Genomic DNA, 15,649 nt, shown 5'->3' on the forward strand with positions numbered 1-15,649 from the left:
TGAAATGCCTAATGCAACACATGCAAAAATGCAACTAAGATAGGCTCTGCTATTCTAAAATGGCATATGCAATGCAACAACTGATACACGTATTAAACTCGGAATTAAAATACAATGCAGTTAGTATGATGTGCCGAGCCCGGTGCATGCAAGACAGATAAATGGATGCAAACATGCGAGCATAAGTATGCTAATTGAAACGTGCCCTAAACTAACCATCATAAGCTGGTAAATAAAAGGGAGAAAGACGTGGGGTTGGAAGACATGCATCACACACACACGCACACTTATTACAACATTGCCCTCATCGGAGGGTCTGAATGAATAGTACAGAATAAACTAGCTAATTTAAGCTAATTAAACTAATTATTACACAACATTAATTAATTAACGAATTAACTAAGTAAGGAAACTAGCATGCAAATTAAACAAAATGGACTGCCTTAGCTCTGTTCCGAATGATAGGGTTGCATGCATGCTCAAGTCGCCTTGTGGGGAAATCCATCGCGATGCCCCGATTTGCCTCTGTTTGCAACTGGTCCCAGAACACTGTACAAAGCTCCAAAAGGCTGCTGACTAGTTTTTGCTACTGGTTTCCGGTTTGCAACAACAGAGAGCGAAAAAGGGGCATGGCAAAGTATTTTCAACATATGTGTGCATGACCACTCTCCCCATCATTGCACAAGCTCTAGAGAGTATAGTTCTTGATCCTCGTGCCACCAATCACGCATCTCAATGCATGATGGCCGAGGAGTCGGATTGTACGACTCGATATAAAATGAATGCACATATAAACACAACAAGGAGTGTCGGCGATCGAGAATTGAAGCACGTTTCTTCACTTGGAGTACGAAACGTCCTCGTTTCCCGTGTTTGGACTAAACCCTGTTCCAAACACAATGCAATATACATGGCATACACAATACAACTAGCATGCAACCCTAAACGCAATGCAACCTAATCATGCTAGCATGCGATGGATGATATGCAAATATGCAACTAGCATACACAATGCTATGAACTAAGAATGTCACACTCAATGCACATGAACTATATGGCATACGCAATGCGCATACGAAGATGGACATGCACAAAGACATGAGCAATACATACACAATGTGACGATCCAGCATGCGACAACATGGATATGGCATATATAATGCAAGATGGACTTAAACTAAAATGAATGGGCTTCAGCCACACTCAAATCAGTGGCCAAACATGATGAAAATAAAGTAACAACACACATGCAAACATGCACAAATGCACGGGGCCAAACCTAAGGCACAAAGTGCAACTCCACCAAAGCATGGTAAGCATGAAATATGGCATACAATCACATATTTTCCAGCTCTGAAATGACATGCAAGATGGTCCCGAATCATGCAAACACCTCACACAATGCATGCTAGATGGCCCAAATATCGAAACTAGTGAAGTGGATTACACTATAGGCATGCAAAGCAATACTCAAATGGCCAAACCAGCCCCAAACAGTCCCTATGTAGGCCAAAACAGTAGCAAATATGAACAAAAATGATGGCTCGCAAAGCATGGAAATGAAGCTCATGCAATGGTCCAAAAATAAGGTATTCATGCATAACTCTCAAACGCATTTAAAGAGTAAAAAACACGAGAATATGACATACATATAAGCTCTGAAATATGATTCACAATGATGCCAAAACATAGAAACACCTCAAAATATGCATGCAATAGGCTTCAAAACTCAAAGTTAAGCAAGGGTATTGAACTACAACCATGCATAGCAAACATCATTCGACCATGAGGCCCAAAAACAGAGCTAAGTCAGTCCAAAACATGCACAAAATCAGTTTAAGGCATGGCCAAAAAGTGCTAGAATCAAAGGCCAAAATAGCATGCAATGTCAGCTAGTAAAGAGGATTTGGACTACAAGCATGTGAGGCAATCAAGAGGCCACTAAACCAGCAAAAGTTAGAGGTATGACATGCCAAATAAAGCCCAAAAACCCACTGAAACATGGTTAATGCATGCAAGAATGAGATGCTCCTTTGATATGCTATGAAGAGGGTTATTCTACACATGCAAGATGGACATCCAATATGGCAAAACAAGCTCTGGACAGAGCCTATGCAAGTTCTAAACTCATCAAAAATGACCTGAAACATGGCTTGGAAGCATGCAAATAAGGGCTCTTTTGTAAGGCCAAAAATGCTAGAAAACAAAACAAGGAGAGAGAGGGTCACCCCTCTCTGATTTTGGCACTCAAAACAGCATGCTAGCCACTAAAAATCCACTGGATTTCTGTGGCTAAAAGGCCAAACAAAGTCCAACACAAATGCTTTAAGGCATGACTCAAAACAAGGTAAAATGAAGCATGCAAGGGGGTAGATGACCCCCAACAGAAACATGATCTTAAATAAACATGTTAAGGGCCTCAAAATAAGACTTTTTTCAGTTTACACCGAAGCTCAAATATGTTTGCAAGTATGGCTAAAAGATGGAGCAAAATAAAGCTTAAAAGAGGGAATAGTGTGTTACCCTTGTAGCTTTAGCAAAACCTGCAGCTTCTTGGACCAAAAACCAGCTCTTTGAGACCTCTGAAGACCCTCCAAGAACCTTAGATCAATGGTGGAGGTGTGTGGCTATGAGGTGTGGTGTTAAAGGCTAAGAACAAACACCCTTTCTAAGCCTACAATGTAGAGATATAGAGAGATATATGTGCTTTTCCTTAGACAATTTTTTTTCAACCTCTCTTATAGAGAAACAAGAGGGTTCAAGTTTCTTGGAGAAGCTAGAGCAAAGGTTCAAGAGATTCAAACTTCCTCAAGAAGCTAAAACAAGGGTTCAAAAGGTTCAAGCTTCCTCAAGAAGCTAAAACGAAGGTTCAAAAGGTTCAGCTTCCTCAAGAAGCTAAAACAAGGGTTCAAAGGGTTCAAGCTTCCTCAAGAAGCTGAAACAAAGGTTCAAAAGGTTCAAGCTTTCTTAAAAAGCTAAAATGAAGGTTCAAAATGTTTAAGCCCTCCAAAAACTGTGCCAAACGGAGAAAGTTAAGCGGTCCCGAACTGAGGCGCACGGCTGACGACTCTGAAAATCTGAAACTGGTCTCTAAATGGGAATAGTGGTCGACGACCACGAAAAGTAGCCTACGGCCACTGAGAGATGGTCTATGAGACCTCTCCCTCCCTTCAGGAAGAGAAAACAGAACCTGATTCGTAAACCGAGACAAAGCACAAAAGAGTCCCGAAGTCCGGAGGCAAGGCTCTCATCCGAGACTCCGTAACTTCAGAACGAGCACAACATGCGCAATCACCAAGCGCTCAATCGATGACGTCTGAGTCTTAAGGTCGGTAAAAAATGGGGTGTCTACAGTTGTCCCTCTTTGACAGAACTCAAAAGTCGTAAGTGACGGGAGTGAATGTCAAAGCCCAGAGACGACCCATTTTTGACAAGGCCGAAGACTTAGACAAATATGCGAGATAAACAAAGAGATGTGCCCGTAGGCAGGGGCAAAATGCAAAGGGGTATCCACAAAGCCGAACATAACTTACGATCATGTAAAGAAAACTGTAATGAAGCAATTATACACAATAAATGCAACAGTTTAAGCGAATGTTATGCAAAGCAAGTAAACACGAGCCAAACCACATCTCATGCAGAAAGGATGTAAGAAAATTATGCAATCCTCATAAACATGTACGATAGATACATAAAGGTGAACGAAGTGTGATAGATACACTAAGCGGACAAGCATGTGTGATAGATACACAAAGTGAGTATTGTGTGACAGATATACAAAGGGTGAACACAAAGTGTGATAGATGCACTTAGTGAACAAAGTGTGATGGATACACAAGAGTAAATGAAGTGTGATGGATACACTAAGGTGAACACGAAGTGTGATAGATGCACTAAGTGAACAAGTGTGATGGATACACTAAAGGTGAACACGAAGTGTGATAGATGCACTAAGTGAACAAGTGTGATGGATACATGAAAGTAAATAAAGTGTGATGGACACACTAAAGGTGAACACGAAGTGTGATAGATGCACTATGTGAACAGAGTATGATAGATACACTAAAGGTGAATACATTAAAGGTGAACACAAAGCGTGATAGATGCACTATGTGAACAGAGTATGATAGATACACTAAAAATGAACACAAAGTGTGATAGATGCACTATGTGAACAGAGTATGATAGATACACTAAAGGTGAACACAAAGTGTGATAGATGCACTATGTGAACAGAGTATGATAGATACACTAAAAATGAACACAAAGTGTGATAGATGCACTATTTGAACAGAGTATGATAGATACACTAAAGGTGAACACAAAGTGTGATAGATGCACTAAGTCAACAAGTGTGATGGATACACAAAAAATGAACACAAAGTGTGATAGATGCACTATGTGAACAGAGTATGATAGATACACTAAAAATGAGCACAAAGTGTGATAGATGCACTATGTGAACAGAGTATGATAGATACACTAAAAATGAACACAAAGTGTGATAGATGCACTATGTGAACAGAGTATGATAGATACACTAAAAATGAACACAAAGTGTGATAGATGCACTATGTGAACAGAGTATAATAGATACACTAAAGGTGAACACAAAGTGTGATAGATGCACTAAGTGAACAAGTGTGATGGATACACAAAAAATGAACACAAAGTGTGATAGATGCACTATGTGAATAGAGTATGATAGACACACTAAAAATGAACACAAAGTGTGATAGATGCACTATGTGAACAGAGTATGATAGATACACTAAAGGTGAACACAAAGTGTGATAGATGCACTATGTGAACAGAGCATGATAGATACAATAAAGGTGAACACAAAGTGTGATAGATGCACTAAGTGAACAAGTGTGATGGATACACAAAAGTAAATGAAGTGTGATGGATACACTAAGGTAAATGAAGTGTGATGGATACACTAAGGTGAATGACCTTAAACGGAACTTCTTTGAATGAACTGTACATACAATATCGCCTGGTTGCGCCAGTTTCAAATGAACCGTACATACAATATCATGCATGTATGAGAAAGAAACTTGATAGGTACAATGCAATACAATGCATGATGTTTAAGGAATGCAATAAACAAACCTAACGGCGCTTTAGAAAGCACCTCATGGGGTGAGTGGTGCTGAATCGCTTTACTCTGACGAGGATCTCCCCTCGTGCTCCTCGAACACTTACCTTCAACTTACAGTACAAAGGTTCTGAAACGCTGACAAGGGTTCTTCACGTAGAACACTTTGGATGTTGCTTTTCTTCCTGATCATATTCACAACTTTCCCTATTCTCCAACAGGGTGACAGACTAGGTTGGTTCAGTATCCAGAATTGAGGTGCATACACGCTATCTCAACCTATGGGGCTCCCACACAGATTTCAAGCCGAGGACACACCTCTGGGTATTTAAACCAGACTTTAGTCTCGGAAATCCCGAACCTTTGCGTTCTAGGCAACAGCCATTCGAACTCTAGTTTCTACCGTCGCAATTGGTCTCCTAGGAACTCATTGTGAACACAGCCAAGATGCCTCTAGCAGGGAATGGTACTCAGGGAGAGCACTTTTGATCGCCATTCTGGCTTGAAGCAGACTTGATCTTGAGCTTGAGGTAGAGGCACACTCATACTTCGGAGCGTTGACAAGACCTGAAGAGGTACACAAGGAATGCAGTCTCGAAACTTACTGAAGTTGAAACAAACTCAGATACCTGACATTTTCGCTCTTTTCTTTTGCTTTGCAGTCTGGAACTTATGTAACTTCAGATAGGTCCTGGTTTTACTGCTCCCGCATGACCTGGGTTGGACCCTGCGATTTTACGAAAGAACGAATCTTGTTTTGCACAGATGTGGAGAACAGCACGGCACTCGGAGCGCAAAACGATTTTATTTTTGAAATTAAGAGATGAGTTATTGACCGGGGTATTGAGCCTACGACTGAACACAATGCACTACGACTCAATCAACGGAAAACAAAAGGTAAACAACCTAAACACATCGAGTAACACTCGAAACGACTCAAAACAAGAATCGAGATAAAACAAAAAGACACGACACTCTGACGTGCACAGGGAGACTGTTTCTCTGGGTATTGTTTTCCACCATTTCTCATTTGTGATTCTTACATCACTCGGCCCTCAAGCTCTGTTTTTTTTTTTTTTTTTGAAAAAGCCCTTTTCCTCACTTTTTCTCTCAGCGCACGTCTCTCTATTTTTCAATTTCTCATTTTTTATCCCTCCCCTGGGTGGTTGATGGATAAACAAGAAGTTGCGGGCTCTTGCCCCTAGCATTCTGCTATATTCTCTTTCTTCTGCTCACAGCAGTGAACTTCCCCCACAGAGGGGTTGTGATGCGGCTCTATGTGCAACAGATCTGCAATTGACATTGGTTGACGATGCTCTACTGGGGAGTTTGGACGTGATTAGATCTGTCCAGATGAGGGAATGGAATATCCTACTCCATTCCAGTTCGTGCTTCGCACTTAGCTTGATACCTCGCTGCTTGGACGATGAGAGAACTTTCGGCATTTTGCTGTTAGTTTCTGTTGTGCCCTTTTCTGGCAGATACGGTGCCCTTTCTGGCAAGTATGTCGACAATGGGGAAAACACAGAACACCTGACTTAACTGTGCCCCTAGTTCATTATTTTGACCATTTTTTTTATTTTTGACGTTCTGCTAAAACAATTTTGACCAACATAAGAGTTAGATTAACATGCTTGTTCGATTTTCAGATTTGAAATCATGCAAGTTAGGTTATGAGCACTGAAAATTTTCCTTTTTGGGTCCAAGAAAATGGTCCAGTTTTAGAAAAATGGAATAATTTTTGAGACAATTAGTCAACCTCAGTAAAAATTCTCAAAAAATATTTTTGCAAATGGCTACTGCTTGACCAACGTAGAATTGACTCTTGAGATGCACAATCTCAGATCCAAAAACAATGGAAAATTGCCTCTTGTCTGAAGGACATTGCACGGCAACAGAAAGTTGCCCCTTGTTTGAATAGCACCGCAGCACACTGTATGGCAATGGAAAGTTGCCCCTTGTCTGAATAGTACCGCAGCGCACTGTAACCAGTTCTCATGGTGAAGGTCACAACCGAACTCTTGAATACGGAGAAGACCAAGATGACCCGTTCAATCTCATAGACAGGATAGTTGAATTTGAAGTGTTTTATGGTTGGACTTCAGAATGAAGTTGCCTACGTATCCCAAATATGGGAATCAAGCCTTACGTAGTTTGGGGGTAAGGTACACTCGGGTATTGACCTCTCCTTTTGCGCTCTAACTTTTGCCAAGGCCGCCCTTCCGGGTTTTCAACTTTGCGAGCTTTGTTTTTCTTTTCTTTTCTTTTCTTTTCAATTTTTTTTCTTTGTTCAGAATTTTTCATTTTCTTCACTTTTCCCTTTTTTTTTTATTCTTTGCATTTTTCTTTTTTTTTTGTTCCTTTTCTTCTTTTTCTTGCTCTAACTTTTGCCCAGGTCGCCCTTCCGGGTTTTCGGCCCAGCGAGCCTCTCAAGGGTAAAAGTTTAGCTTTGTCTATGTTGAATGGTTTGAGATCTTAGAGCCATCTGAATCCAAGAGAATGGCTGCTGTTCGCTGATGATGTAGAAGTCCATCCAATGGAGGGTGAATTTGCCCCTAGTGTTGTGGATAGGAACTTGGTTGTCCTTCAGCAATACTTTTTTCTTTCCCCCTTCTGGGATTTGGCATTCTTGCCAGTCTTCCCTGGTTTGCAGAAAAGACTCATCTTTGACTCTTCGAGCGCATCTGACATTTTTGCCCCTAGTTCAAGGGCTACTTTTGATCTAGCTTCGCAAGCTTCCTTTGATCACATCTGATATTCTCACCCCTAGTTCATGGGCTGCTTCTGATTTAGCCACATGGGCCTTACATTGTGGTTGATCGTTGAACATTCTGAATTAAGGTTCAAGGTTTGGAAGCAAAGGGGTTGAGTCTCGAGGCTGAGAGTGATCCTAAGCTACACAATCTCAAGAGCGATTCCACACCGGTCTTCGCAGGACCACGCAAAATATTTTTTGAAATCTTTTAAGAAAGCCACTAGTCGCTCGCGCTGAAGACAGTGCGGAACCAATCTGGATCAAGCCAGGATCCTTCTCAGTACTCACATTAACAAACATGATCTCATTCATTAAGGGCTTAGCACGCCTCTCTTTCTCTCAATTGATCAAATTTTGCAAATCCTGAGGAATTCTTTCCTCTTTGTTTTCAACACAATGTTCAAAAAGGTTTTGAAAAACTCAGGTCAATGTAATGATTTCAAAGCGCAGAAAGCAGGTGGAATGCACTGCCGTTTCATTCAAGTTTGCTGGCATAACAGGCTCAAAGCAGAAACAAGCACAAAACATGAAAACCACAGCTGTTTCAATTAGATCTTCTGGTGTAACTGGCTCCCCGGCGAAAATAGACTCAAAAGGAGGCGGAAATAGACTCAAAAGGGAGCGAAAAGACAATCACAAAACAAAATAGTGATATATGAGGTAACGCCCCCGGGATAACCCGGCTCTAACAAAACAGGACTGACTCGATACAACAAGACAGACCCAACTGACTCAGTATGAAAAGACTGACTGTATACAATTGGACAGACTCTGAACAACATAACAAAACTGACTCAATACCCGAGTCAGAAAGTACAAAAATCAGCATTCACAAATGCTCAAAGCAGTGCGTGCCATACGCCACATCTGGAGTAAACTGAGTGCCGCCCGCAGGTGGTTCATCCCCTGATCACATATTTGTACTATCCCTCAAGTTCACTGATCCAGTGGCGATAGACTTTGCTGAGCTGGTGCGGCGATGACCTTGTTGTCAAACAGATCTTCTACATCATGGCGAAGACGAAAGCAACTGTCAGTGTCATGACCGGTTTGTTAATGGTAGGCACAATATTTAGTCTGGTCATGCTTTGGGGGGATAGGATCGGGTAGAGGCCGTTGTTCCAACGGTTTCAGATATCCTTTCCAGAGTAAGGCCTCTAGAGCCTTTGACAAAGGCATATAAAGTGGGGTAAAAACCCTCTTGACTTGAGGTGGATATTTGGTTTTTTGTGAGCTACTTCCGAACGCACCGATGAATGGGGTAGCTGTTTTTGATGTGGTGGTCGCGACCATGCCCACTTCAGAAGATCTTGCAGCCGCATCACCACTGGTGGTTGCATTTGAATTGCGGGAAAACGCCCTCCTGGGCTGCTCCTTTTCCTGGTCAATGAGGCCCTGCTTCATAGCGTCCTCGATCAATACCCCAATCTCATGCAGATCTGCAAAGGTGGGGAGGGGGAGAACGATCATCTTCTGCATGAGCTTGTGCTAGAGGTTACGCACAACCATCCGAATCTGATCTTTGTCGACAGGCCTGATGGTCATCATCGAGGCCTTAGCCCTCCATCGGGTTACAAAATCGGAGAAACTCTCCTTCGGCTCTTGTCTAGTCGTCTCAAGATCACGAGTTGTGATCTCGATCTGTGTGTTGTAAGAGTATTGAGCTACGAAGGCCTCGGCCATCTCCTCCCAGTTCCTTTAGACGGAATCTTCCAATTTTGCATACCAAATGGCTGCTGTACCCGACAGGGTCTGGCCGAACAAAGAAAGCTTCTGTAATCTGGTGAGGCCCATCGGCCTTAATATGTCCAAAAACAACCACAAATGCACCATGAGATCCCCAGATCGGTCAAAGCGGTCAATATGTGGCATCATAAACCGGTCCGGCAAAGTTACGGCCGCATCGGTATACCCATCCTCAATGTCCGGAATGGACTTCACACCTTGAGATTTCTTGAACAGCTTTTCAAGCTTGCTCACTTTTAATGTCGTGGGGTTCACCTCGAACTTAAAGGGGGAATCCGGTAGATTGATAGGTGTGGGTGCCTTGGATAGTTGAGGTAGAATCGGGGGCGGAGGTGGCCCCGTTGGGATGTCTGTATCCTCCGGGACATTCTGGACATTCGCCGTCTCCCCGAGTATTGGAACTCTTGGTAAGGGAGGAACCTGGTGCGATGCAGATGCTCCGGTTTGCTATTGTAGCCTAGCAATTAACTCTGCCTGTTGAGCAATGACCTCGGCCTGTTGTTTGGCAAATTCAGCTTGACGAACAGCGTCCTGCTGCATGGTTTTCATACTTTCTTAGAGTTGACGCATCATCTCCTCCATACTAACTGAAAACTGCTGATCTAACTGAACAAGTGGTATATCTCCTTGAGGTATAAGTAGATATCTCAACTTAACTATGCACAGGTGAGATGCATAATGACCACTGATCTGAGGACTGTTGAACTGGTGATCTGTGCCTGACTGGCCCTTTTACCCTGTCTCTGGCAAAGGAACACTAATTTCCCTTGAACTGAATCTCTGACTTGACAAAGTCTATCAGCACAAGTCCGATGAACCTCGGGAGATATTGGAGCCTTCGGAAGCTACGGTTCCAAGACTACCTAGCTAAAGAGAAAACATGCAGCATCTTAGCCCAATTTCAACAGAACAGATTTGAGCATAGCTGAATGATTGTGCTCGAACACTGATCACTGTTCCCCAAATTACTTCCCCAAAACTGAATCTGATACCCGCAGATATAACTAATTCTCAATATACTGATGCTGATGCCCGCAGGCCTGATGCCCAGACTTGCAAATTGATACATGCATTCCTGTAGTGACGCACTCTAAAAGCACATAACAAGCAAGTGAGACCCAAAAACACCCCTATGTTGGGGTAGGGTTTCCCTGTCCCGTTTTGTTAGGAGCTAGGGTTTCATTACGCACACAACGGTTTCAAACAACCTACAATCGGGTAAGCAACCTATCCTAGTTTGGAATGGTCACTATGCATTCCGAATATGCACTAGGTTGAATGGTCAAAAAGGGTGCCCCGATAAAAAACGGGATTTGTGTTTCCATCGTGGCAGAGCTCGTAACCGGTCAGCCTTATGGCACGTTTCCCAAAGTGAGCCTCCTGCAAATCGTTCAGGAATAACAGATGGCAAACACGGTGTCCTAGGCGCACCAATGCACATGCAATGCAAAGAAACACATAAATGCAAACAAAACAAGATATCATGAGTTCGAGTCAAGTTCTCTAACTCCCCAGCAGAGTCGTCAGAAACTGTAGACGTCCCCGAACGTCCCGGGAGGAAATCCCGTTTTGTTCATTAGGGCTTACTACAGTTTGGACTCAATGTCACGGTCCTGTATCTAATCTCACAGAGTGCAATGCAAGACCGATGAATCATCAAAGAGTCCAAATCCGACAAATCGTTTTGAAAAATTGATTTTTAGAAAGAAGTGCCAAACATGGACTGCTTTGCCAAATAGAGTTGCCACCTAAATATTTTATTTTTGGGAATTTAGGAAACCCTGACTCATGCCTAAGGCCACATGTTCGTCATCACCAAAGTTGCCTCGGCTCGGGAACTTGGGTACGATTGGGGAAGGTCACTTCGTGAGCACCCCGGCTCGCCCGATCAAAGATCGGCCTCTACTAACCATGATATCGAGTTTTGAAAATATTATGTGCTCTTATTCCGGTTATTAGCCTAGAATTACTATGTGATGCACACAACATACAAGTATAGACTGGATCGTTTGAGTTGGAACAAAACATTTCATGTTTGTTTATTTGAAAGATGGTTTGATGGTGCTACTCGCAAGTAGGCTAAGACGTGGATTTGCCACCATCAAGTGGGCTTAAGAAAACATAATTTTGCCACTCTCAAGTGGGCTTAAAACTTTTAATTGGTGAATTGTTCCAATTCAAATAACCCAACCTTCACCCACAAGCATTCAGGCAGTTATATCACATAAGCAAATAGCCTCATGGTAAGCATGCTATCATGGCAGTCACTCACATGCATGCAGGGATGCTAAAGCATAAATACGTACCGAGTACTTCAAGCCAAAGAAAAAAGCTAATTAAAAATCATGCATGAATCCTAACTATGCTGAAATGCCTAATGCAACACATGCAACTAAGATAGGCTCGGTTATTCTAAAATGGCATATGCAATGCAACAACTGATACACGTATTAAACTCGGAATTGAAATACAATGCAGTTAGTATGATATGCCGAGCTCGGTGCATGCAAGACAGATAAATGGATGCAAACATGCGAGCATAAGTATGCTAATTGAAACGTGCCTTAAACTAACCATCATAAGCTGGTAAATAAAAGGGAGAAAGACGTGGGGTTGGAAGACATGCATCACACACACACGCACACTTATTACAATATTGCCCTCCTTGGAGGGTCCCAATGAATAGTACAGAATAAACTAGCTAATCTAAGCTAATTAAACTAATTATTACACAACATTAATTAATTAATGAATTAACTAAGTAAGTAAGGAAACTAGCATGCAAATTAAACAAAATGGACTGTCTCAGCTCTGTTCCGAATGATAGGGATGCATGCATACTCAAGTCGCCTTGTCGGGAAATCCATCGCGATGTCCTGATTTGCCTCTGTTTGCAACTGGTCCCAGAACACTGTACAAAGCTCCAGAAGGCTGCTGACCAGTTTTTGCTGCTGGTTTCCGGTTTGCTGCAATAGAGAGCGAAAAAGGGGCATGGCAAAGTATTTTCAATATATGTGTGCATGACCACTCTCCCCATCATTGCACAAGCTCCAGGGAGTGTAGTCCTCGATCCTCGTGCCACCAATCACGCATCTCGGTGCATGATGGCTGAGGAGTCGGATTACACGGCTCGATGTAAAATGAATGCACATATAAACACAACAAGGCCTAAACTCCATCATGGATAATCCGGAGTGTCGGCAACAGAGAATCAAGGCACGTTTCGTCACTTGGAGTACGAAACGTCCCTCATTTCCCGTGTTTGGACTAAACCCTATTCCAAACACAATGCAATATACATGGCATACACAACACGACTAGCATGCAACCCTAAACGCAATGCAATCTAATCATGCTAGCATGCGAGGGATGATATGCAAACATGCAACTAGCATACACAATGCTATGAACTAAGAATGGCATACTCAATGCACATGAACTATATGGCATATGCAATGCACATACGAAGATGGACATGCATGAATACATGAACAATGCATACACAATGCGACGATCAAGCATGTGACAACATGGATATGGTATACATAATGCAAGATGGACTTAAACTAAAATGAATGGGCTTCAGCCACACTCAAATCAGTGGCCATACATGATGAAAATGAAGCAACAACACACATGCAAACATGCACAAATGCACGGGGCCAAACCTAAGGCACAAAGTGCAACTCCACCAAAGCATGGTAAGCATGAAATATGGCATACAATCACATATTTTCTAGCTCTGAAATGACATGCAAGATGGTCCCGAATCATGCAAACACCTTACACAATGCATGTTAGATGGCCTAAATACCGGAACTAGTGAAGTGGATTACACTATAGGCATGCAAAGCAATACTCAAATAGCCAAACCAGCCCCAAACAGTCCCTATGCATGCCAAAACAGTAGCAAATATGGACTAAAATAATGGCTCGCAAAGCGTGGAAATGAAGCTCGTGCAATGGTCCAAAAATGAGGTATTCATGCATAACTCTCAAATGCATTTAAAGAGTGGAAAACATGAGAATATGGCATATATGTAAGCTCTGAAATATGATTCACAATGATGCCAAAACATGGAAACACCTCAAAATACGCATGCAATAGGCTTCAAAACTTAAAGCTAGGCAAGGGTATTGAACTACAACCATGCATAACAAACATCATTCGACCATGAGGCCCAAAAAAAGAGCTAAGTCAGTCCAAAACATGCACAAAATCAGTTTAAGACATGGCCAAAAAGTGCTAGAATCAAAGGCCAAAATAGCATGCAATGTAAGCCAGTAAAGAGGATTTGCACTACAAGCATGTGAGGCAATCAAGAGGCCACTAAACCAGCAAAAGTCAGAGGTGTGACATGCCAAATAAAGCCCAAAAATCCACTGAAACATGGTTAATGCATGCAAGAATGAGATGCTCCTTTGATATGCTATAAAGAGGGTTATTCTACACATGCAAGATGGACATCCAATATGGAAAAACAAGCTCTGGATAGAGCCTATGAAGGTCCTAAAACTCATCAAAAATGGCCTGAAACATGGCTTGGAAGCATGCAAATAGGGGCTCATTTGTAAGGTCAAAAATGCTAGAAAATAAAACAATGAGAGAGAGGGTCACCCTTCTTTGATTTTGGCACTCAAAACAGCATGCTAGCCACTAAAATCCACTGGATTTTAGTGGCTAAAAGGCCAAACAAAGGCCAACACAAATGCTCTAAGGCGTGGCTCAAAACAAAGTAAAATGAAGCATGCAAGGGGGTAGATGACCCCCAACAGAAACATGATCTTAAACAAATATGTTAAGGGCCTCAAAATAAGACTTTTTTCAGTTTACACCGAAGCTTAAATATGCTTGCAAGTATGCCTAAAAGATGGAGCAAAATAAAGCTTAAAAGAGGGAATAGTGTGTTACCCTTGTAGCTTCAGCAAAACTAGCAACTTCTTGGACCAAAAACCAGCTCTTTGAGACCTCTCATGACCCTCCAAGAACCTTAGATCAATGGTAGAGGTGTGTCGCTATGTGGTGTGGTGTTAAAGGCCAAGAACAAACACCATTTCTAAGCCTAGAATGTAGACATATAGAGAGATATATGTGCTTTTCTTTAGACAATTTTTTTTTCAACCTCTCTAAAAGAGATGGAGGCCCTCTCTTATAGAGAAACAAGAGGGTTCAAGCTTCTTGGAGAAGTTAGAGCAAAAGGTTCAAGCTTCTTGAAGAAGCTAGAGCAAAGGTTCAAGAGGTTCAAACTTCTTCAAGAAGCTAAAACAAGGGTTCAAAAGGTTCAAGCTTCCTCAAGAAGCTATAGCGAAGGTTCAAAAGGTTCAAGCTTCCTCAAGACGCTAAAACGAAGGTTCAAAATGCAAGAAGCTAAAACAAGTGTTCAAAGTGTTCAAGCTTCCTCAAGAAGCTAAAACGAAGATTCAAAAGGTTCAAGCTTCCTTACGAAGCTAAAACGAAGGTTCAAAATGTTTAAGCTCTCCAAAAATCGTGCCAAACGGGGAAAGTTAAGCAGTCCCAAACTGAGGCGCACGGCTGACGGCTCCGAAAATCAGAAACTGGTCTCCAAACGGAAACAGTGGTCTGCGACCACAAAAAGTAGCCTACGGCTACTGAGAGATGGTCTACGAGACCTCTCACTCCCTTCGGGAAGAGAAAACAAAACCTGGTTCGCAAATCGAGACAAAGCACAAAAGAGTCCCGAAGTCCGGAGGCAAGGCTCTCAGCCGAGACTCTGTAACTTCAGAACGAGCACAACATGCGCAATCACCGAGCGCTCAATCGATGACGTCTGAGTCTTAAAGTCGGTCAAAAATGGGGTGTCTACAATGGTAATAAACTCTTTTCTCAATAATAAATAAATGACAAGTATTCTGATTATAATGTCCTTCTATTTCATATGATTCAAATATACAAAAGATAAACACATGCGATTATATATTTATAAGTTTTAACCCCGAATCTATAACATGTGTTATAACGAGAATTATGAAATAAAAGTTAAACAGGTAGTAAATGCCTTAAAGGCTTACAACTTCCCAAGACAATG

The sequence above is a fragment of the Camellia sinensis genome, chromosome 8 (genome assembly GCF_055761805.1).
Source record: "Camellia sinensis isolate YWXY chromosome 8, ASM5576180v1, whole genome shotgun sequence".
Taxonomy (NCBI): domain Eukaryota; kingdom Viridiplantae; phylum Streptophyta; class Magnoliopsida; order Ericales; family Theaceae; genus Camellia; species Camellia sinensis.